Here is a 25,018-nt window from a genome sequence, read left to right on the forward strand (position 1 = left end):
GCAAGGGGAGTGTGAGAGGGAGAAGCAGGCTTCCCGCGGAGCAGGGAGCCCGATGCGGGGCTTGATCCCAGGACCCTGGGATCATGACCTGAGCCGAAGGCAGACGCTTAACGACTGAGCCACCCAGGCGCCCCTGTCTGCAATCTTTATTACTCCCTGTCATGAACATGACCCACAGCTTCTCAGGTTCTGGGGATTAAGATGTAGACATTTCTAGGGGACCATTATTCAGTTTGCCACAGTCCTATATCTTTGAACATTTGTATGATCATCTCTGTGGAATAAATTAACGAGAAATAAACTTGCAGAGTTGTGGGGAGGGGAAGAATGCAAAAATTTAACTGCCCTCTTAAAGGTTTCAATTTCTACTATCACTTTTTTTTTTTTTTAAAGATTTTGTTTATTTATTTGACAGAGACAGAGTGAGAGAGGGAACACAAGCAGGGGGAGGGGAGAGGGAGAAGCAGGCTTCCCGCTGAGCAGGGAGCCTGATGCGGGGCTCGATCCCAGGACCCTGGGATCATGACCTGAGCCGAAGGCAGACGCTTAATGACTGAGCCACCCAGGCACCCCTCTACTATCACTTGTATTCAAGCCCCTATTTCTTCTTACCCTGACCACTTCTGAATATTTTAATGTTTAAAATCTTTGCCAATGCTGCTGTTACAAATCAATTAGTACTACAGAATTTGAAAACTAAACAAATCTGCCACGTGTTGATGTTAAGAAGCTGATGGGACACAAAAGTGTCCATGATCCAAAAGTTGATCTTTTTTGCATTCTCTAAGTACCATCAGTTGATGAGTAAAGATGTGGCACAGAACCAATAGTAAGGGAAATGCCCTATGATAAATACTTTCTTGCTAGCAGTTCATAGATTTATTAATTTATTAATTAGTCCATTAGTATCTATCATACTCTTTTTTTTTTTTAATTTTTTATTTTTTTATTTTTTTAAAGATTTTATTTATTCATTTGAGACAGAGATACAGAGAGAGAGCGAGAGCATGAGCAGGGGAGAGGCAGAGGGAGAGGGAGAGGCAGGCTCCCCGCCGAGCCAGGAGCCAGACGTGGGGCTCGATCCCAGGACCCTGGGATCATGACCTGAGCCGAAGGCAGACGCTTAACCATCTGAGCCACCCAGGCGCCCCTATCATACTCTTAATGCAGGCCAGCGACCACCTGACCTCTAGGAATTTACAAGCAGTAAAAGGGATAAGTCACAAGTGATGGCAGGTGATTTGAGAATTGACTATACTTGTGTAAAATCCATCCATGCAACTCACATGATCTAACCCATAATGGATCACCTTTATTTTTGACAACTTCACACTTTTACCTAAATAGTTGGGAACCATGCAATATTGCAATATAACATAAAATTGCCAAAATGTGTCTGAGTGTAAAAATTTGTCAAGTCTCAGGAAGTGATCTAAAAAACTGATTATCTGAAATAAGCCGGTCACAAAAAGGCAAATTCCGCTCATATGAGGGACCTAGAGTGGTCAAAATCACAAAGAGAAAATAGAACGGTGGCGGCCAGGGGCTGGGGAGAGGAGGAGACAGGAACCGTTTGATGGGTGGAACATTTCAGTTTTGCAAGATGAAAAGAGTTCTGGAGTTTGGTTGCACAACAGTGGGACTAAAGTGTACACTTAAAAAGGAATGAGATGGCAAATTTTATGTCATTTATGTTTTACCACAATTTAAAGAAAAATCTAAAAAAACAAAAACCAAAAACCAATCAGTTATCTACTAAGCAGTCAGGGGGAGGAAGTTATCGCAAACATTTATTGGGTGTCAACTGTGCTGGGCATTTCCAAGCATCAGCTCATTTAATCCTCACAACCACCCCGGGCGGTGGGCATAACTGACACTATGTTGCAGGTGAAGAAACTAAGTAACTTGCTCAGAGTCACGCAAACTGGGCTTTGAGCCTAATTTGTCTTTCTTCCGCATCCTCATGCCTGACAATTAAAGGTTGCATGTATGAGATGAATGTGATTTCCATCGAGCACCCTCCTAAGTATTCTCTAAAGTAGAAAGGCTCCTATTAAAAATGACACAAGGACACAATTACTTAACTAGGATATAAAATTCCTAGAAACGTGTACTGGCTTCTCCAGCTAAGGTTTATCTTACTAAATAATTAGAGCTTTAACTTCCTCCCCCCTAGCCGCCCCCCTTCCCTCTTTTCTCCTTTGTTTCTTTCATTATTAATGTCTGCATCATGGTCACACAGAGCAGTACAATCCATGTTGAGGGAACATAATTAAATTTGGTCCTGCCTGTACCATTCTTTCGTTCAGAGAAGGCTGGGAAAGATCTGTACGGGACAAAGGACATGCCCCGCCCGTCCCCGCTCTGACACAGGCCCTCGATGATGTCACATACAAAGTCATTTCCTGCTTGGTCCTTATCTGTAATGCCGACCAAATTAATAGCTTTACTTCCTTTACTTGTGTGTAATGGAATTTGGAAATAAAAGTAAAATCACTTCCTATTGGGGTTTATACTTAAGTCCTTTAAAGTTCATGTACTTGGATGCTTTTTTGTCTCTGGAGACCATGAGGTTGTTTGATGTAGAAAAGGAACAAGCCATGAAATATGCCACGCTGAAATTCAGTGACGTTCCTAGTTTACCTACTGTCCATGCTCTGGTGACTGTCTTTCCAACTCCCAAACCTTCTGACGATTTGCAAGGAGTAAAACCTGACTCATCCGAGCAGGGAGGTTTTACAAGTAATTAAAAAGGGTAGCTGTTGTTATAAAGTGAATCGCCCACGTGGCCCGTGGAAGATGTCCTCTGCAGCACAGGGCAATGACCAGAGCACTGGACTTGGGAGTCTCCTTTTGGCAAGAGAAGCTGGAGCTGACTAACCCAAAGGGAGGCCGTGGCATCGAGGGACAAAGCATGCATGTGAAAATGTAAACTGTCAGGCATGTTCCCTCAGGGTCCCTGTTCCATAAGGAGAGATAGTGGCGCCCGAATCTGGGGACCAGGCTGGAAATTGAGTAGCCACTACCAAAGGGGTCACCCGAGTTTACATTTAATATGAGTTTACATCTGAGTTTACATTTAAATCAGTTATAAATGTCCATATTTAGATGGCTGTGTAATCAATAGTCAGCCTTCACTGAAAACCAATTGTCTCCTTTATTCCTTTTTATTATCACATCTTCCCTTTGTCCCCCCAAATGTATTCATTCATTGTCAAATGCCAAAACAGGGTGCTTTTTATGCAAAAGATGGAGAATGACATTTGCTGTGCAGAATTAATGGCCTTGAGAATGAAAATACTCAGTCTACTGACTTTTGACTTTTAAATAGAACTTGTGTCTTTATTCTTCCCCTTATCAACAGGAAGCAGATATACAACGGACAGAACCTGATGCAAGGCAACAAGTTTTTAAAGTTATATATTTTTCTTCAGACCGTGATTATTTTTGGAAGGTTAACATCCAGCTTGGATATTTCTAAAATGAGGTTTTTGTTTCTCTGCTGATAAAATCAATACATGATAAATAATACCTGATAAGTATAGGAAAATATTAGAAAAACAATCGCTACATTTTTGGAGCAGTTTTACTTGACTAAGTGTGTGGCCCCCTGACCTTGCTGACCCTCAGGCAGCCCTGTGGGGAAGGCATTGACATTACTCCCTTTACCAACAAAGGTCCTCAGGTGCCAAGAGGGAGCGTCATGTAGTAAAATACGGAGCGGGATTTAAATCTGGGTCTTCGAACTCCGGCCTACATTCTTCACAGCAAAGATTCTTTGGTGTTTGTTTCTTGTTTATAAATATGGAGGCAGGAAAATGTGGTGTTAGATTTAGACATTCTTTATACCATATGAGTAGACTAGTGGTTATGGGGAAAGGAGGGAAGAAAAGGGACCATCTCTCCTCTGCCTTGGGGGACACAGCTTCCAGCTAGGCTCCATCCTGTGATCTGGGTACTGGGACCTTGGCAGGGTGGCCGACCTCTCAAGAGGCCTCTTGAGTCCCTCCTCTACAGTTCCTTGGTGATTTTGTATAGATCTGATTTTTTTTTAATGTATATATGTCTCTTTCTATTTGAAGTAGCTTGAGTAATTTCTCTTTTCTGTGGCTGAATCCTGACTGATGTGATGTATATATGAGTATATGATTTCTATAATTGGAATCTGATACAAGTTTACAAATTGCTTTTTTTCTTTTTTTTTTTTAAGATTTTATTTATTTATTTGACAGAGAGAGACACAGCGAGAGGGGGAACACAAGCAGGGGGAGCAGGAGAGGGAGAAGCAGGCTTCCCGCTGAGCAGGGAGCCCGATGCGGGGCTCGATCCCAGGACCCTGAGATCATGACCTGAGCCGAAGGCAGACGCTTAATGACTGAGCCACCCAGGTGCCCCACAAATTGCTTTTTTTTCAACTTAATATTTTCTCATGAACATTTTAAAAATCTCAAAATCAAATGTTTCCCAGTAGGGTAATATTCCTTCATATAAATGTAGCATCATTTACTTTCTATTCCTTGGTTAGTGGACATTTAGATTCTCTCCAGATTTTTTACTCTTATAAATGAGTGTTTCTTTGACAGAACATATTAGTTTTACACTGCTTTCTTAACAGATTAGTACAGACATGGTGGTAGAAACCAGAAACAGCATAAACTTATCTTGCAGTTTTAGAGTCCAAAAGTCCAAAATGAGCTCACTGGGCTAAGATCAAGGTGTGGCCAGGGCTGGAGCCTCTAGGAAAAGATTCATTTCCTTGCCTTTTCCAGCTTCCTGAAGCTGCCCACATTCCTTGACTCAGCCCCTTCTATCTTGAAAGCCAGCAATGGCCGGTTGACTCCTTCTTATACTGCATTATGCGAACACTGATTCTTCTGTCCCCCTCTTTTACTTAATAAGGATCCTAGTGATTACATTGGGACTACCTGGATAATCCTGGATAATCTCTCCTCTCAAATCATCTGATTAGCAACCTCAATTCCCTCTGCAACCTGATTCCCTCCTGCCACGTAACATAACATATTCACAGGTTCTAGGAATTAGGACATGTGGGACCATTTGAGGAAACCATTATTCTGCCTACCACAGTAATTCTGCTTTGGGGAATCCATCCTGCAAGAAGAATCAGAAATGCAGATAAAGGAACTTTTTAAGGCTTCTGACATGTCAGTTGCAATTATACCAACTTATATCCGATTTGCAGGTTTTAAATATTCCCATCTCATTCTCACCATGCCGTTGCTAGCATAAAATATTAGTTTCTCAATATCTTCTTGACATAGAAGCTTATTAATAAGTATAATACCCTTGTGTGATAGAAAATTCAAAGAGTACAAGAGAGTTCACTGTGGAAAGTAAGACTCCTGCTTGCCTGGATCCTCCAGTCTCCCCCAGAGGCGACCATTAATGCCAGATTTTTATCTATCATTGTAGAGATAGTCTATACATATATAAACATATGTAAGGATGTGTCACTCCTTTTTACACAAATGGTGATATACTGTGCCTATTCTTCTGGTCTCCTCATAGGTTTTGGAAATAGGATTGATATGGGTAAATAACAATAGTATCTCAGATCTAGAAATTCTGTATATTCTAAAATAGCCACAATTAAGTATGACTTATTTTATTTTAGCGAGTGATGAGCCACATAGAGACCTTCTCATCTTTTACTTAGAAGTATGAGTGCAGGAGCGCCTGGGTGGCTCAGTTGGTTAAGCATTTGACTTTTGATTTTGGCTCAGGTCATGATCTCAGGGTCGTGAGATTGAGCCCTGCTTTGGGCTCTGCACTGGCCGTGGGGCCTGCTTAGGATTCTGTCCCTCTGCCCTTCCCCACAGCTTGCACATGCACACACTTACTTTCTCTCTCTTCAAAAAAAAAAAAAAAAAAAGCATGAGTGCATTAGGATTCTACTTTTTGTAGATGCAAAATTTCAATGGGCAAAGGCATATTGAAACAAGTTCAATCTTAGGACAGGCATTTGCAACTCCATCGCTGGAGCTGAATGTTGTGTTTACACTATGAAAATGGATGGTGTGTCCTATAATAAGAAAACAGGAGCTATTTCTAGCTGAGAGAAACTTACAGTGTAATATATCAAAATGCAGAATAAAGCAGATTTCACTACTATGAATTCATATTTTCATAAAGAATTATACTGTCACCCCATATAATAACCACTTCCTGACACTCTATGGTGGCATTCTCCAACTGCGTTCTGGAAAGTAATAATTTTAGTGGAGAAAAAAAATCTATTATCAAAGAAATTCAACCAAGCTGCCTTATATTGAAATAATAATCCATCATAAAACAGAGAGAAAAAAACCTAACAATCAATCACACTAGTAGCAAGAAATGAACACATAGGAATAAATATTCAATACATATAAAATAAGCTATGAAACTTCATGAGAATATTGAAGAGGGTGAATACACCCATTTACACACTAAAATGGGGTGGGCTGGGGTATGCTGTGGTTCTCAGGATCGTGAGTGAGAACAAAGGTCACTGGGAAGGAGTTAGAGGGAGATTTTTCTGGCCCAGGAAAGGTTAGTGAGGGTGGAGTGTGAAGCTGTCCGAGATGTACAAACACTGAAGAGCAGCCAGAGGGGTCTCAGAACAGGCAGAGAGTATCATTCAAATTGTAAAGTAGCTGGGTTTGGGGCTTTCCCCAGACCCAAACTGCCTTGCCTGGGAACTGAAGATGTTTCATTTTGTCAGGGCAATGTGATGGGAAGAACAAAAGGAAGGAGCTCGAAGTTTTTGCCTTTCTTTCCACTGCGTGTCTTCCTCTCTAGAAACCAGAGCCACGTAAGTAGTTAACTCTACCTGAGTGCCTGCTGATGGGCAAGCGGGTACACAGAGGATCACAAATCTAGCAGAAAAGGCTATTGGCTGTTACTAGAGTGATGGCACCTTGGAGGATACACAGAAGGTATCTCACGTTGGTCCAGCAGAGCTCAAAGCACCTTAGCACCTACTTCTTGCCTGGTCTCTTGAGACTCCCTCCACCTGTGTGGAGGCCACTGGGTGCCTTTGTGCCAGGGATCCTTGGCATGGTATGTTCTGTCAAAGCTGGAAGGGAAAGGTGGTCCCTGGGATTGGGAACTTATCTGTGTAATGAGTGCCTTCCTCCCTGACGCACTATTTGCTTTTCAAGTTTCCTTAGAAACCATGCATATAATACTTAACTCATCCTTGGCTCCATCCAGACATTTTTTTGTGGAAGTCACAAGGGCTGTTCTTTTCAACTGTGGCCTTTTGCTTCTCCCTGCTTTCCCTTGGTTTCTAAAGTGTGGCCATTCCAGAGGGCCAAGGCCTCATTTGTCATGCCAAGATTTGTGTTTGTGCTCTTGGCAGGACGTGTTGTTAACCTTTGAATACTACGTCTCTGAAGGAAAAGGATGTACTCCAGTGACACACTTTACGTTAGAAAGATTGTTAGCAGGGGCAGACATGACATCGGCAGCACGCAGGCCCCGTTCTGTGGTTGTGTAAGGGCACCCCTATGCCAAGCCAGGGGAGATGGGTAAACTGCCCCCTTCCCTTGCCAGGGGAGGGAAGGCCCAGCACCCTGTCTCCATCCTCTAGGCCCTCAGCGTTCACTCCCACTTCTCTTGTCCCTTCCTCCTGCTTCCCTCCCCACATTGCTGCACAACGGTTGCCCTCCCCGATTCCCAAAGGATGCGGTGGTTGTCTGAGCTCTGGGCCTGGCCACCTGAAGAAGGACAGTGCTGGAGAAGTGCCTGAACCTTCTTTTCAGTTACTGCTACTTCCCTATGACCCAGCCCTGAAGAGACTAGACTCAGCCCTGGGATTTGTAGTCACATCACTAAAACAAGCTCTGATTGCAAAGTAATTGGTATGTTGATTATGGTTACCGTACAGAGACACCTCGACCTTCACCAAGAGTCTTTCGTTACTTGTGCCTGAAAATACAATCACCATATTTCAGTGGTACCTTTTTTTCTAAATGAAAATCATTTTCTTTTTTCCTGATTAAGTAATATGAATTCAATTTAAAGAATTTCAAAAATATAGAAAAATATAAAGAAAAGTGTAACCCCCCCCCAAATAATCTCTGTTAAGAGTTTGGGGTCACACCTCCTAGGTTTTTCCTGTGCATGCACATACATTCAGACTTTCGAAAAAATGTGACTGTACTATTCATGATGTTTATTCATGATCTACTGCCACACAAGACAACCTAAAACTCAGAGATATAAAATAACAACCACCTTGCTATGGCTCATGAATTCTCTGGGTGAGGAGTTTGGACAGGAGACATCAGGGGTGGCCTGTCTCTGCTCCATGAAGTCTGGGACCTCAGCTGGGAAAACTCAAATGGCGGGGGATAATTGGAATATCTGGGGTCTGGAAACATCTGGAAACTTCTTTCTTCATTTGCAGAGCTAGCAGCACCTGAAATTGGAATTCTGAGCCCAGCTGGGATTGTTGACTTATGTGGCTTTTCCACATGGCTTGTGCTTCCTTACAGTATGGTGGCCTCAGAGTAGTCAGACTTCTTATATGGTGCCTTGAGGTTCTAAGAATGAACAAGGTAGAAGTTGCGTGGCCTTTTGTAATCTAGCCTTGGAAGTTACATAACGTCATTTCTGCCATACTGTACTGGTCAAAGAAGTCACAAGCCCACAGAGATTCCAGGGGAGGGGACAAAGGCTCCATTCTATGGGAGGAGTGTCAGAGAACTTGCAGCTGTGTTTTAGCATTCTGACAAACTTTTCTTTTTTTTATATAACATAGACAGTATACTGGCTTGAATTGTGTACCCCCCCCGCCAAAAGGTATGTTTAAGTCCTAATCCTCACTACCTGTCAATGTGACCTTATTTGAAAATAGGGTTTTTGTAGATATAATCGAGTTAAGATAAGGTCATAGGGTAGGCCCTAATCTAATGACTGGTATCCTTATAAAAAGGGAGAAGTTTGGACACAGGCACATGGACACATAGGGAGAAGGCCCAATGAAGAGGGAGGCAAAGATTGGAGTGATATTTCTGTAAGCCAAGGAATATCAAGGATTACCAGCAACCACCAGAAGCTGGGAAGAGCCAGGGACATCCCTAGAATCTTCAGAAAGAACATAACCATGCTGACACCTTGATTTTGTATTTATTTTAATTGGAGTATAGTTGACACACCATGTTGCATTAGTTTCAGGTGTTCAACACAATGATTTGACAATTCTATATGTTCTACTGTGCTCACCACAAGTGTAGCTCCCGTCTGTCACCAGACAATGCTATTACAATGTCATTGATTATATTCCCTATGGTGGGCCTTTCATCCCCGTGACTTATTCATTCCATAACTGGAAGCCTGTGCCTCCCACTCTCCTTCCCCCACTTTGCCCATGCCCTTATCCTCCTTCCCTCTGGCAACCATCAGTTTCTTCTCTGTATTTATGGGTCTGTTTCTGCTTTCTTTTGCTTTTATTTTTGCTTTTTAGATTCCACAGATAAGTTTAGTCATATGCTATTTGCCTTTCTCTGACTTATTTCCCTTAGCATAATACCCTTTACATCCATCCATGTTGTCACAACTGGCAAGATCTCATTCCTTTTTTATGGCTGAGTAATATTCCATTATACATATATATACCACATCTTCTTTATCTATTCATCTACCGAGGGACACTTGGATTGCTTCCGTATTTTGGCTATTGTAAATAATACTGCCATAAACATAGGGGTGCATATTTCTTTTTGAGTAAGTGTTTCATTTTCTCTCTGACACTTCGATTTTGGACTTCTATCCTCCATAACTGTGTAAAAATAAATGTCTGTTTTAAGCCACCACAAAGTACAAAGTACAAAGTGGCTTTGTACTTTGTCCTTTGTCACAATAGTTCCAGGAAATGAACACAGTTACCCATATCCATATAGATCTCATTGTCATTTCATAGTTGTACAAAGTAACCATTCAATGTTTAATCATCACTGATATAAATCAATCTTAAATAGATCTAAGGAATTTAGCCCAATAATCAGCATGGAATTATATTCTATGCAATTAAGTGGGTGACTCATAGCCTCCCTTTCTTTTCCCCATAGGGCCAGCAAGGTTAGCATAGAGTTGGCATTCAAAAAATATCAATAAACTTGTTACCACCACCCAGAGAGTGTCAGAAAATAGGAAGTCTGATCACCTACAAGCATTATATTAAAGGATTCCAAATATTAAGGATTCTAAGAAAGTCCTGTCACTTCTGGAAACCTGCTTGGTCAGGTGAGCTGAGCAACAGGTAAAAAACTTCAACCTAAGAGAACGTTCCCGTAAAGCATCAAATATTTTAAAGTGAACGTGGTTATAGTACAAAACGTTAAAACCCATTGTTGTGTACAGATGGGATACTTCCAGGTCCCCGGCCAAAAAAGGAGTTTTAAACATCAAAGCCTCTTTGCCAAATGTTAAGAAATGATTCAGAAATGTCAGCCTGGCAGACGCCTACGGAAACCTACCCCGTGCATTATAGACCTTTCCTGCTGTTCCTTTATGACTTCTGGGTTGGATGAGGCCTCCAGTGTTTTCCTTCTCAAGTTCAACTATCCATTTCTTGGCCCCATTTGTGACTTCCTGGACACAGAGGGAAGACATGGGGTAAATCTGGAAAGGAACCACGGGCCTCCTCCCTCTCCCTCGTGGGGCCAAGTCAGAGCAACAGGCCGAGTGGCCAACTCGGGAAGTGATGAGGCTGCAAGCCCTTCCAGTCTCGTGGTTTCTTTCTTCTACAGACCAGGAATCTTCTCAAAAAGGGCCTACAGGAAAAAAATAAAATAAAATAAAATAAAGCCTGTTTTAATTCTAAGGCGCGTGGCAGTGTATTTGCCATTTCCAGGGGATCTTTAGCTGCTCTGAGCACAACAGACTGGACAACTAAAGTGCAACAAGAGTCCTTAGTTCTTATTTCAGCCCAAAAATCCAAAGAAAGTTGTGGCTCCTTCAATCCCCATCCACTTCATTAGAGTGGCATGTGAACTTGAAACTATGGCTGAACAAGGCACGGATCATTCTCCTTTCTCCCAACAGAGCCATGGCAGCTTTATTTGGTGTGGAGCAAGTAGCTGTGTGGTTCTACATGAGGACTGGATTCTGAGCTTAGTTTGAACCTCAGCCCTCTAACTCCATCAATTCCTACCCATGACACCTTGGCAAGTCATTTATCCTCACAGAAAGCATTTCCCGTGTCACAGGATTAGGATGAGGATGAGGAAGACAGATGTTTCATGAATGCATACCAAAATATCACACCCCCACCCCCCCCACACACACCTGCCCCTCTGCTCACCTGCTCCAGCAATTGGCAGGAGAAAGCATCAGAGGTGATGCGAACGTTCTGGAAAGTGCACATTGAAGCCAACTCATGGGAACGGAGCAGAGTCCTAGGACTAGGACTTTTGCTTTTGGTAGGACTCATTTTTATTGAGGACAACATTGGAGCCCAGAGAGATTAAGCAACTTGTCCACAGTCACACAGCTGGTTTCTGGTAGAGCGCGGATCAGTACTGAAGCCTCTGCTGTTCTTTCGGGGCATCAAGCCGAACAAAGTAACTCAGGAGGAAGGGACGTAAGAGACCATGTAGGGATGTAAATGTAGGGATGGAGTGGGATCCAGTAAGAGCTGAGGGCTTGGCTGTCCTGAAGCCTTGTGAAAGACTGAGAAAAGGTGGCTGAAGCTCTGGAAAGGTCAGGGTAGGAGTTACCGTTGTTTCCTTCCAACCGGTTCTGAGTTGTATGTGCAGGACCTGAGCAAGTGGCTACAACGCTGTGTGTGGTTGTTGGAACTCACAAACGTCTAGAGCCCACAGTGTGAAAAAGTAAACAGGTCAGATCCAAGGCTGACACAAAGCAAGAAGAACGCCACAGATTTGCAAGTTAGGTTGCTCATCATTACACAAAAATGCCATTTTCTCCCAGGCTGGCTGGGCCGCACCTCCCTCCCAACTAGAATCATAGCTCTTCAGGAAGGGGATCGGTCTGTAGCTGTGGAAAATTCTGGGCAAATCAATGCGCTATTTCTAGATGTCAGGTGAGCTCCAGGACTCGCAAGTCTTCACCCTAAGCCCATTAATCAAGTCTGATGACTTAATTTACTGTTGAAACAAACATGTCAGTTGTAATGTGATACATTACAAACATCTCTGCTTTCCAAATGGCGGGGGAGTTACCGCCAGAGAAGAAAGGAGAATTAAGCCCTTCTCCAAACAAAGACATTCTCCCTTTGTATAACCAGAGACAGGAGATAGGATCTGAGTGTGTATTCACTGGCTTCTGGGCTGGAGATGCCAATCATTTCTTCCCTGCCCCCCAGAACTTACAGCAGAGGCCCCAGGAACTGCTCCCTACCTCCAGATGTAGCAGCTGGCCAGTCCTTGCCGAATCCTTCCAATTTTCCAGCTGTGTACTTGGGGATAGGAAGCCATGATCAGTTCGCTAGAGGCTATGTCGACCGAGGAGCTGAAGCTGCCGTTTGAGCCGCCATTTTTGGCTTGATCCCTGGAGAACCCGAAATGACTCAGCCGTACAGCGGCAGTGAGAAGCCCCAGTGCTCCAGGGAGAGAGACAGTGATGAAGACAGGAGGTGACCTGGTTCCAGATACTTTCCTGTTGTCTGCATGTGGTCTCCTATACTTCCTCTGTCGATTGGAAAGGAAAACTAATCAAAGATGGGGAAGAATCCTAGTATGTTCCTAGGAGGACTTGCAAGGCAAGGTCCTGGGGAAGGTGTGGCTGGCCTTAGGAATATTGCAGGGTGCATTTTCCTCCCTTTCAGGGATTTTTTTTTTCTTGAAAAACAAATAGTAGTTTCTAAATAGAGGAGTTGAATAAAAGAAATATATTTTCCTTAGGAACAAGATGTTTTTTGCATTTGCCAGATGGACCCAATAGTCATCTGTCAGTAATGCATTTGTTTTCCTCATGTAGACATTTAATCATTTAATGAGTACATACGGGCTGGCTCAGGTAACACTGGCCGGAACACGTGTATGCGAGCACATGCGCGTGCACACACACACAGACGTAGTTCCAAGGGAGGCATTTGCCTGATGGAGATTATAAAGCCGGTCAATAAAATAAAAAGCATTTACAGAACAGCTTTTTGAAGTCCAGCCTTAACAGATACTATGCCTCTGTCATTTCCCCTCATAAGGCCTAGATTTACATCTGTGTTTTACATATGCTTTTGAAGGGTTGCCACATTTAGCAGAAGGTCTTGAAAGGTTTGTTTTGATGGCACTTAAAAAAAAAAGTCGGAATTTATGGATTAAGAAAGAGATGGGCTAATTGGCTTCTCAGGGGGACTGCACTCTCTCCCTCATTTTTTGTTAGATGCTTACTCTTGCAATTTATGATTCCTGTTCATGATTTGAAAGCTCCTAAGACCCAAGCAGTTCTAGCCCTTACTTATTTAATTCATTCACTAGCTAGGTCAAATACATCCCTTCTATTTGGCTAAAGACTGGGCAGAGGTGTTTTAAAGTGTACTAAGATTTCAAGTTATTTTAAGTTTTATCTCTAAGGCCCCTTGCCAAGTGTTGATTTGTCTACAAATTACAAGTGCAGAAAGAAAAAAATGGCCACTTTTTAAATTTTTCCCCCAAAATATTGATCAAGCTCATCCTAAGTACCAATCTGTCTCAGCAGCGTTGAGAAGAATGAGGCACCGTCTCTGAACACAAGTAACTCACAGCAGAGGCATTCCGCCTGGTAAAAACAGGATGTGTTTCTTGGGGAATTTCTCACAGTAGGACATAGCTCAGGACTTTTGCCCTTTGCTTTGGAGAAAATTTTGCTCAGAAGTAAGCACGGTTGGTCTAAGTGGTGTGAAATGGGGGCCAAGGGTTCCCCAGGGAAGGGCCATTCAGGGGGCTTAATGCAGGAGGTAGGACTCAAAAAGATGCCGAGCAAGCGTTGGGGAGCTAGAAAAATGGAGGGAAGGAAGAAAGGCCCATCTGAAGAGCTGACCCTGAGCCCCAAGGGGGCAGAGGCCAATTAAAGAGCATTGTGGGAGATGAGATCGGCTTGTTCCGGCAGGTTGTGATGGACCTTTGAATCCCACGGCCCAGGGTCCCCCTCTGTTCTCTTCTATATCCTCTCTGTGCTAAGGCATAACATGAACAAACTCTGAATAAACAGAGCTGCAGGCCAAGATATATTTGGGAAGACTAATCTGGTTCCACTGTGTGGGAAAGATCAGAATGAGGGAGACACTAGAGGTGGGAGACAGGGACCAGTTAGGAGCAATTGTCTAGGAAAGTAACCAGTGCTTTGGAAATTCAGCTGGGATTGCTGCTTTCAGTCTGGGGTTATAAATTCCAGAACAACACAATGTTGACAGGGAGAGTTATAGAATAGGACCACACCCGGGTTCACTTGGGAGGGAATGAGGACAGTGTCTCACCCATCTTCTGCCTGAGCTCTCTCCTCTGTCCTGTGGGTTTACCCCCTACCCCTGCTCCCAGGGCTCCCTTCTCCTTGCCTTGTTCTGGGGATTGGGGAGCAGAGGGAGCTTCTTGCTTCCATCAATCAGCAATCAGCAAGCCTCATTGGCAGCTGACCAGTTTGGGGATCTCTGGTCCATGTGGAGCCTCCCCCAAACCATCCTCCCTATCAAAGTCCTCCACATGGGTGGTGGTGGTTTTATTTAACCCGGTCTCTCTTCAGTTACTATTGCAATGTAGCAAAACATCTAATTGTGCCCATTCAGATCTAAAGATGCAAAGAATGCTGTGTTAGGGGACAAACCCAGAGACATGGCCACAATCATTGCACATGCCCCAGCTGACACCAGCCTGAGCTCAGGGCCCCTGCCAAGGAGGTGGCATATCTAGCCCTTTGCAGAGCGTCATTCGGGATCTGAGAGCCAAGAAAGCCAACATGTTCAGGTTGCGCATGAGAATTTGTCTCTACTTTGGCATAGGCCTAGGGACAGGGCCTCCCTACAAATGTAAAGTGGAGAACTTTGGAGTAAAACTCAGTTCACGGGTAAGACTCTGCTTTCCTTTAAAGGCTCTGGTCATCTTGTTAACAATTAGGAAAGAGAATAGACCCTTGGAAGTCACCTCCTAATCCTATATATTTTATTATAGTTCTAAAAATCTCTCAGATGGCAGCAGATGCCTTTGTCCTACATTGAAATTATTTGTGACTAGGTCAAGAGTCAGTCTTAGGAAATCACAAGACATCCCATGAGCACTGGCCAGAAGTTAGATACTTTTAATAGCAACATGTTTTTTTAAATTTTGTGTTTATATCATTTTGTTCTAAATGTAGAATCTATTTGGAATTTGGAAAAAAAAGAAAAGAAAAGCAAAATATATAACTCACTATCACTGGCTTTAAAAGAAACAATCCAAACTTTGTATTTGGTTGTGGGAGAGAGGGTTAGTAAGGGTGTCTGAGTCTCTTCCCCTATCCAAATCCCACCCACCCTGGAGTGTTTGGTTCAAGCTCCTTCTTTATAAAGTTTTCCTGAGTCAGAACAGCCCAAATTCACCTCTTCCTTTTCTGAACTGCTATAAAAATTAGTCAGTACCGTACAGTTTAGTTCATTGTTAACTGCCTTGTAGTATATATACTATTATATGTGCTGTTCCTGTTTCCCCAACCAGATGGCAAGGTATTCTAGAAAGTATGGCTCCTGTTAGGCTTCTCGTTATCTCCTAATAATGGAGCATACTCCTGAGAGCATTGTAGGTATTTGATCAGGACTTCATGAATGGAACATTGAGCATCTAAGTGGGGCTCATTTCAGGAGCCACATCTGGCTCTGGGTCTGCCCTTTACTGCAGGAGGAGTTCAGGCTCAGCATGGTCCAGGGCTGGACATATGGACAAGGTGTGTTGTGACGATGTCAGTCACTCATTGTTGACAGTCAGAAGTAGCTGTGAGACATACTGGTTAGGGACAGTCTGCAAACCTCGGCTCGGCTCTAATTTTCCCACTTGTTAGCTATGTGGTGTTGGACAAGTTACTTTACTAAACTGTAGTTTCCTTGTGTATAAAATGGTAACAAAAATAGTACCACCTACTAGAAGTTTTTTGAGGAAGAAAGTAAGTTATGTAAAACCATATGTCCCACTTCATCCATTGGGTATGTAAGTAATGTAATTCCACCCCCATCCTCAGAATATGCCACTTGAGGGCCTACGTGTCCAGATTAGGGAAGTTCATCTTCCTATTCCTTCCCTGTGGACCATTTCCAGTGTCAGCCTGGAGACCCAGAAACGCCTACTCAGTGTCAAGGGTCAGTCCTGGATCTTCTCTCCTTGTGTTGGGGTGGGGGATGATACGGAGAAAAGTAAAGAAGAAAGAAAAAGCTGCATAAGGATTCCTTTATGCTACGTCACCACTCTCTCCACCAAAAAGACTCTTAGGAATAAAGAGAGCATTCCTGATGGAGGCAGAGGGCTCTCGGAGTGGCCGAAAGGCCTCCAATGTTGGGACTTTGTTCAGGCCTGGCCTGTTGGACTAATTTGGCTGTTGTTTGTCCCTATGGGACAATAAGCAGGAGAGACCTCTTCTCCAACTCATCAGTGGGAGACAGTGGAGCCTTGATGACTGATAAGTGAGGTTCATATTTATTCACTGCCAGTGCTGGTCCCACGGCAGTGAAGGCTGGCTGTAGGAGAATGTTCCAGTGTAGGGGTCAGGCAACCTGGGTCCTAAGACCTTCTGGAGCCACCAGCTGCCTCTTCTGTGGCCTTAGCAAGTCACAGTCTACTTCCGATGTCTCAGTTTTCTTATCAGTCAATGGGATAGATAACGTCTACTTTATCCTCTGCAGATTTTTGTGGGACTGCAACCATCATGGGTTGGAGCTTGTGTGGGAACAGCTATACTTCTTTCTTTCCCCTCCCTCTCCTTGAAGGAGTGGCTCCCAGTGGCTCCCCGGACAGTGTGTACTTGGGTATGAGTGAGTAGCTTGGACTGGTCACCAGAAAGGGCCCTAGAATAGAAGATTAGATTCAGATGAGTACTGTCAAAAAGGATGAACTGTGGAAACTTCCTGCTATCTATCTATCCACCTATCCATTTATTAAACGCTTATGAATTGAGTATCCAGGGTGTGCCAGGCACCCTGAGGCCCTTTGCATTTCTCCTCTGGGCCTGACTGTTTGCTAGGCTCTAGCAGTAAGAGCATGAGGACAATCTTATTTGTTTTTACCCCTTTCTTTGGGATATGCTGAGAGGCCTTTCTGTCCTAACCATCAGCCCAGAACAAATCTACATGGGACCTGAGGGCAGGGACAGCTTGGCCTGACCAGAGAGCTCTGACCCCCAGTTCTGGCCTGTTCGCATCAGCTAGCCTTGCTCCCGCACACTTGGTAACCGGCAGCAGCACCGGGAGGGGCAGGGGGCATTTAGGATTGACAGGGGACAAGAGGTGGCAGATGAAGTTTCACCTGGGGTCACCCTCCCCGCCAGAATTTCCCACTCTGCCTTCTGCTGCTCTTGACCTTTCCCTCACTCTGCTCACTTCCTTCTGACTGACTGATCAGTTGAAACATGGTCAACTTTCCTCTTTCATCTGCTCCAGTCCAGGAGGTCTTAAGAATGACACATGATTGGGGGAAAAAATTTGCAAATTATTTTTGAAACAAAAAAGAGCACATTGGAAAGTAGGGATTTGGAGACAGATTCGGGGTGTGGCGTGAAGGCCTGTCTGGGGCTTCACACAGGTTCCTCTTTTCTCCTTTGTGCTGTTGGAAACCAGCGTTTCCGTTTGATGGACAGTAATCTCACATATCCTCCTCACCCCCAGAGCCAGATGGTGCTCTTCAAGGGAGCAAGCTCCTCCAAGAACGATGGCCCTACCAGAATGGCGTTGCCCAGGGCAGAGTCCTGGCAGTGGTAAAGTCTCATGAGATTTTCAGGGCTGGGAGCCGCAGGATTGGAGGGATGATGGAAGCTCTGTAACCCGAGGTGGAAGGCCTGAGGTTGCCCGTCTGGGAATCATTCAGTCGGCAGACACTCTGGACGGAGGGCCTGCGTAAAGACCAGTAGCCCCAGGACAGAGGGCCGGAGACAGCTGGGAGGGTGGGAGGGAGCCCTGGGAAAACGGTCACGGTCTGGTGGGCCTTGGCAGCCTGCTCATGCTGCAATTCTAGGAGGTTTCTTTCTCATTCTACTTTGCCTCAAACACCGTTGGCTGAAATGAAGAGTGTTCTTAACAGCAAAGGACACTGGCAGGATTGGGGGAGAAAATTCATGGAAATGGTTCCAGGTGCCAGTTGGGTGTTTCTTACTTGGGTTTTGCCACCCACATTTAGCAACCCATTATTACGTGAAATGTTCATAAATTGCGATATGTCCTGTGTGTAACTTATTTTTTTATTTTTTCTTTTTTTAAAGATTTTATTTATTTATTTGAGAGAGAATGAGAGAGAGAGAGAGAGCACATGAGAGGGGGGAGGATCAGAGGGAGAAGCAGACTCCCCGCTGAGCAGGGAGCCCGATGCGGGACTCGATCCCGGGACTCCAGGATCAGGACCTGAGCTGAAGGCAGTCGCCCAACCAACTGAGCCACCCAGGCGCCCCTGTGTGTAATTTATTATATAGAATACAGAGTGGTCAAATATATTAGTCTCCTGTATATGGCATGTATAATCAGAATTACCAGGCTCAGAGCTTTTGAAAATCATTTAAATTTCTAATCCAAAGAACGTCACTTAAAATTTTTAAGAAGTCTTGGGATATCAGAATTTGTGTTTTATCTGAACCCAAGACTCAAATTTTAGGTTTGTTTTGTTTTGTTTTTTAGTCAAACCTGCCAGCATGCCTCAATTCCCAGAGACAGATGATGTAATGTAATCGATTTTTCAGCTGTTTGTGCTTCCTTCAGTCCTGGCTCTGGCAGATGCTAGAATCCAGAAACGAAAGGGAAAAGGATAAGAGAAAAAGAGCCCGAGATGCCTAGGAGGCACATGTCATGTGAGCCTCATTGGCCATTTTTACTACTCCATACTCATCAGGGGAATCTACAGAGCTCAACCGAGAAAACCAAACTAAAAGCAAAGAAAGGGGATTTATTTCAACTTAACAAGGGTTTATTGAGGGCCTTCAATGTGCTAAGTGCTGGGGTTACACAGATGAATGAGACCTAGCCCTGGCCTCCAGGAGTTTGCGATCTGTGTAAGGACAATAGAATGTAAAGGAGAAAGAACACTAACAATTACTGATGACCTATTTCATTCATTCATCTGACAAAAACTTTTGAGTGTCCATTATGTGCCAGAAATCGTTCTAGGTGCTGGGGATGCAGGGATGGGAAAGACGGATGCAGACCCTGCTCTCATGAAGGTTTCATTCCAGTGGAACAGGTAAACAAACACTTATTAAAAATGCCATGCTGATTGTATTGTGGTTTGTCAAAGAGTTAAACATAGAATTACCATACGAACCAGCAATGCCACTTCTAGGTATATACCCCAAAGAACTGAAAGCAGAGATTCAAACAGGTATTTGTGCACCCATGTGCACAGCAGCATTATTCATAATAGCCAATAATGGAAACAACACAGGTGTCTTTTGAGGCATGAATGGATAAACAAAATGCGGTGTCTACACACAATATTCAGTCTTAAAAAGTAATGAAGTTCTGACACCTGCTGCAACATGAATGAACCTTGAAAGCATTACGCTAAGTGAAAAAAGCCAGACACAAAAGGACAAATTATCTTACAATTCCACTTACGTGAGGTACCTAGAACAGGCACATTTCTAGAACCAGAGTGTATAATAGAGGTTATCAGGGACTAGTGGTGGGTGGGTGAGTAATTGGGAGTTACTGTTTAATGGGGACAGAGTTTCAGTTTGGGAAGATGAAAAGCCCCAGAGATGGGTAGTGGTGACGATTGTGCAACACTGAGAACAATGGCTCAGTTCCGCTCAACTGGATACTTAAAAATGGTGCAAATGGTAAATTTTATGTTATGTATATTTTACCACAGTGAACAAACAAAGAAACAAAAAAAATGCCGTGCTGATAACTGAAGGAGGGCAAGAGCATGACGAAGTATTGACTTTAGATTGCATGGCCAGAGATGGACTTTGAGGAGGTGCCGTCTAAGCTAAGATCTGAACATCAGAACTAAGAGCAAGCAAAGGGCAATCAGAAGGAAAAGTATACCTAGAAGAAGGAACTGTTAGAGCTAAGACCAGAAGGTAGAAATAGGCTTGGAGTATTTGAGGAACAAAAAGAAGGCTAGAAGGTTGAAAAAGTGTAAGGGGTGTGGTCAAGATGGGGACTTTTTGAAGTCAGGATAAAGAGTTTGGGCTTTATTCTACTGTAATAGGCATTTGTTGGAGGGTTTTAAGCAGGGAGTAACGTGATTTGATTCACAAGATCAAATCATTTGATTCATGGCCACTAGGCGGATATTGCAGATGTAAGAGGTGAAATGGAAGCTGGAAACTAGTTTGGAAGCTATTTCCATAGTGTGCATGTGCAATAATTGTGCCTGGGCCTAGAGTGAATTTGGGATTTGTTTGGAGGCAGAATTGACAGGACTTACTGATGAACTGAATATGGGGTTATCATGAGGGGAAAGAGAATCTGGGTGGCTTCTTAACGTTTCTGACAGAGGCAATGGGTGAATCATGGCCCCTTTTGTTACAGGATTGCAGGGTTCTTGTCTCATGGAGTTGAAGAATGAATCTCTCAGACACAAGAATGAAGTGAAGTGAAAGTTTGTTAGGTGAAAGTGAGAACAGAAAGGAAAGAATAAAGCTCTTTAGAGTGAGAGGGTCCCGAATGGGTTGCCACTGTGGGCTTTTATTAGCAGTCTTTTACTGAGATCTGACCAGGAAGCTTGTGGCTTTGAAATTCTGGTACCATCTTGGTTTGAGCAAGGACTGTTGATAACATCCTTAATGGCTTACTTCTTTGAGGTCTGGTCATTTTCTGTGATTGCAATGTAGCTCCCAAAAACAAAACAAAACAAAACAAAGAAAACAAACTCCCTAACATTTAGGGCCAGGTGGTCTGGTTTGTCCCCTTATCTCTTGTTCTCTCTGTCTCTACCTGCCAGGAATAGTCTCGGAGCCAATCAGGGGATTCCTGTCTCTCCCTGCCTGTACCTTAACCCTTTCCTTACTCACTTTGAATGAGATGGGAAGTGTTGAGGAAGAGCAGGTAGGGTGAGGAATCAAGTTTGAAATGTCTATTAGGCAGGTAAGTGGATGTGTTGAGTAAGCAGTTGGATACACAAGTCTGGAGTTCCAGGAGAGGAAGGGATGGAGCTATAACTTAGAAAGTCCTCAACATTTGGACTGTATTTACTTAAAATGGTGAGCATGATTGAGATCACCTATGGGAAGAAGTGTAGATAGATCTAGCCAGGGGACCTTTTACCACCATGTTTCTAAGTTACTAGGTACAGACACACATTCCATTTTAGAGTTGCTCACGTACCTAAGTGGGAGCACAGTGACTAAACTAGAGGTAGGTTTAGGAATACAGAGAAGGAAGAAATCCATTCTGACAGAAAGTCTGAGAGGGATTCATGGATGGGGCATTTTATGGGGACTTGAGCCATAGGCAAGAGAGAGATTCATGGGGAGAAAGCATCAGGAAAGAGTTCCAGATGGAAGGAGTAGTATGAGCAAAGACTCAAAGTTGGAGTTCAGCCATTTTTTAAAAGAAAGATTTAATTTGAAGGTCTTAGAAAAATGTAGAGCTATGCTTCTCGTGGTAGAGTGCTATGTTCCAGGGATGGATGTGTGTATGGGCCACAGAGCATTCATTGTCCTGAAGGTCAATTTTGCTCAAACTAAATTTTTTTCACATGATTTTAACTAAAAATTTTAAATTAAAAATATTGCTGTTATGTGACATTTATATAAATTTTACAGGTATTTCAGGTTATGAATGGCTGCCTCTGGGTGCACACCAGGCTCTCATTCACACACACACACGCAAACACACATTTTCTCTCTGTGGTTAGAGAACATTTCATTGAAAAAAATTGAGAAAGACTGTATTGTAGCTGATATTTTTACATAGATAGTTATCAGGTAATTCCTACGTGAATCTTTTTCTGCTATTCATCTATATATTGCAAATATTGGTCTTCAGATTATTAAAAGGACTCCTTTCAATTTTATCTTGCCTTTCTCTCTCCTTCCAAGTTAGTGCCTCTAAAAGTTTACCTAGCTTTTGGTCCTAATGATAGTTATGATGTCTGACCCATGGTTGGCTATTTCATTGTTGAAAATGACTTTATAAGGACCTCTTAGCAGTAATGGGTCAGTTGGCTCAGTTCAGAGGCATTCACTCAGCCTTATTCCTTCTCCCATCCAGAATGTCCTATAATCCAAATAGACTCCCCATCCTTAATTTAAGTGTTTTTAAAATTGAAATCTTTATTGAGATAATTATAGATTCACATGAATTTTAAGAATTAATACAAAGAGATTGTATGTACCCATTACCCAATTTCCCATAATGGTAACATTTTGCAAAACTAATATAGCATCACAACCAGGATATTTTTTTAAAAGATTTTATTTATTTATTTGAGAGAGAGAGAGAGCACGAGTGAGAAAGCACAAGCAGGGGAAGCAGCAGAGGGAGAGGGAGAAGTAAACTTCCCACTGAGCATGGAACCTGATGTGGGGCTCGATCCCAGGACCCTGAGATCATGACCTGAACTTAACCGACTGAGCCACCCAGATGCCCCTCACAACCAGGATATTGCGACTGAAACAATCCATGTATGTTTTTCAGATTTCCCTAGTTTTATTTGTACATATACTTGTGTGTATGTGTGTGTGTTTGTGTGTGTAAGTTCTACACAGTTTTATTACCTGTGTAAATCTGTAGATTCACCACCACAGTTCAGGATACGAATGTTCCAACACTACAAGGATCCTCTGTGTTGCCCATTTATAACCACCCTGCCTCCTCATCCCTACCTCCTCCCTACACCTTGTCAATAACTAAATCTGCCCTCCATTTCTAAAATTGTGTCATTTTAAATATTATATAAATGGACTCAGACAATATATATCCTTTGGAGATTAGCTGACTCCATTTTTTGATGTCTGCTGCAGCTTTTCGGCCTCCCTCTTCCCCTCTGTCCCACATCTGGGCAAGCTGATAAGAAAGTTCGAGTTCTTCCTTTGGCACTGGGGGGAGATTAAAACCATGTGAACCCCTGCCAGGTGCAGGAGTCCTCCCCCTGCTCCAGCCCCTAACCACAATGAAAACCCCTAGCCAGTCTCTTTCCCAACTCCCTCAAGCCATTTTTGGGTCTGCTTGGGAAGCTTGCCTAGCTGGCCTCTGAAAACTATATTATGTGAGAAATAAACCTTTCCATACCTCCTTGATGTGTATGTAGTGTCATTAGTATTAATATTTGCACCATATTTTTGGTGGGAGTCCATCCTCTTTTTACCTAGCTGTGGATGGCTACCATAGCATAATTTCTTACATATTCATCTAGGTTGTTGCATGTATCAATAGTTTGTTCCTTTCTATAACTGACTAGTATTCCATGGTATGGACGTAGCACAGTTTGTTTAAACATCTACCTCCTGAAGGACATTTTTTTTGTTTTTACAGTTTTTAGCTCTTACAAATAAAGCTGTTATGAACTTCATGTGTTAGGTTTTATGTGAACATAAGTTTTTATTTCTCTAGGATGAATGCCCAGGAGTACAATTGCTGAGTCTATGGTATTTGTATGGTATTTGTTTGGTTTTTTTTTAAACTGCCAAACTATTTTCCGGAGTGATTGTTGCCATATTCCCAGCAACGATGTATGAGTGAGTGATCCAGTTTCTCTGCATCCTCGTCAGCATTTGGTGTTGTCAGTATTTTTTATCTTAGTCATTCTGGTAGGTGTGTGGCAATATCACACAATTTCTTTGATGCTGTTAATGTTCATAAAATATGGAAAGAGCCCCAAATCTGCTGCATCTGTCCCCACCCTGCAGAAGTGCCAAACTCAAGTAGCCTGACTATGGAGTGTTACAAAGTGAGGCAGGGTCTCTGGGGCAACCCATCATGAAATGTGGAATCTATGCTTTGATTGTGAGAGATATTTATCATCAGGAGCCACTGTGGACAAGAAGTCTGCTTGTACTCATGTTAGTCATTACTCGGTATTGTGATTATTATTATTATTTTTTTAAAGATTTTATTTATTTATTCATGAGAGATAGAGAGAGAGAGAGGCAGAGGCAGGGGGAGAAGCAGGCTCCCCGCGGAGCAGGGAGCCCGATGCGGGACTCGATCCCAGGACCCTGGGATCATGACCTGAGCTGAAGGCAGACGCTTAACCGACTGAGCCACCCAGGGGTCCCTCGGTATTGTGATTATTATTAGTCAGTAATGAGCCATTTCTAATAAGGACCATTCAGGTTATGATCTTGGTAGAAGAGTCATTGGTGGGGGGATTCTTTTCCAATTTTTCCTCTTGGGAGTAGGGATTTTAAATGAACCTTTACTGGCAAATGCACTGGGGTGTACACTTGTCATAAATATCAAGACACAAAACAATGGCCACAAGAAATGGTGAAGGCTGCCTCTGTGCAGAGCCTTGCAGCCATGGTCCCTCTTCCTTCTCCACTGTCCCTGAAGACATGTTCGAAGGCTGTCTTTGTTCTGGTTCTCACCAGGGTGAGAGCACTTACTAGGGAAGGTGACGGGAAGGAATCTGCAGTCCTGTAGCTCAGGGAGTGACACTCTTTCTCCTGGCATCACGTGGGCTCCGAGCCCCTGGTTTCCCTACTCCACGGCTTCTAATCCAGGCCTGTGATCAGAAAAATTTGCTCCTTCCCCCCCCCGCCCATTAATCTCACCCCACAACAAAACTTCCATCACGGGTGGAACACTCCTGGCCTTGCCAAGTAGCTGGCGAATGGGATACACTTCCTGTAATGTGGCAATGGGTGTAATGAGGAGAGCCTGGGATCGGGTTCCTCAGATGTCTTCCAGGGCAGGCAGGTAGCCGTACGATACAGAGGCTGTGCCAGAATTGGGAGGGCT

The 25,018-nt window shown here is 43.4% G+C and overlaps 1 protein-coding gene and 1 long non-coding RNA gene across 2 annotated transcripts in view; one reads left to right on the forward strand and one right to left on the reverse strand.

The window, feature by feature from the left end:
• Positions 1-25,018, forward strand: part of SNX18 (sorting nexin 18) — a 99,760-nt gene that overhangs the window by 40,043 nt on the left and 34,699 nt on the right. The gene's annotated exons all lie outside the window — the stretch shown is intronic.
• Positions 9,119-12,726, reverse strand: LOC144380950 (uncharacterized). The gene is made up of 3 exons (XR_013445306.1): positions 12,370-12,726; positions 11,312-11,818; positions 9,119-10,781 (listed from the first exon to the last, which is right to left on the reverse strand). It is a non-coding gene; the product is annotated as an uncharacterized LOC144380950 (long non-coding RNA).

The sequence above is a fragment of the Halichoerus grypus genome, chromosome 2 (genome assembly GCF_964656455.1).
Source record: "Halichoerus grypus chromosome 2, mHalGry1.hap1.1, whole genome shotgun sequence".
In the NCBI taxonomy this organism is placed as follows: domain Eukaryota; kingdom Metazoa; phylum Chordata; class Mammalia; order Carnivora; family Phocidae; genus Halichoerus; species Halichoerus grypus.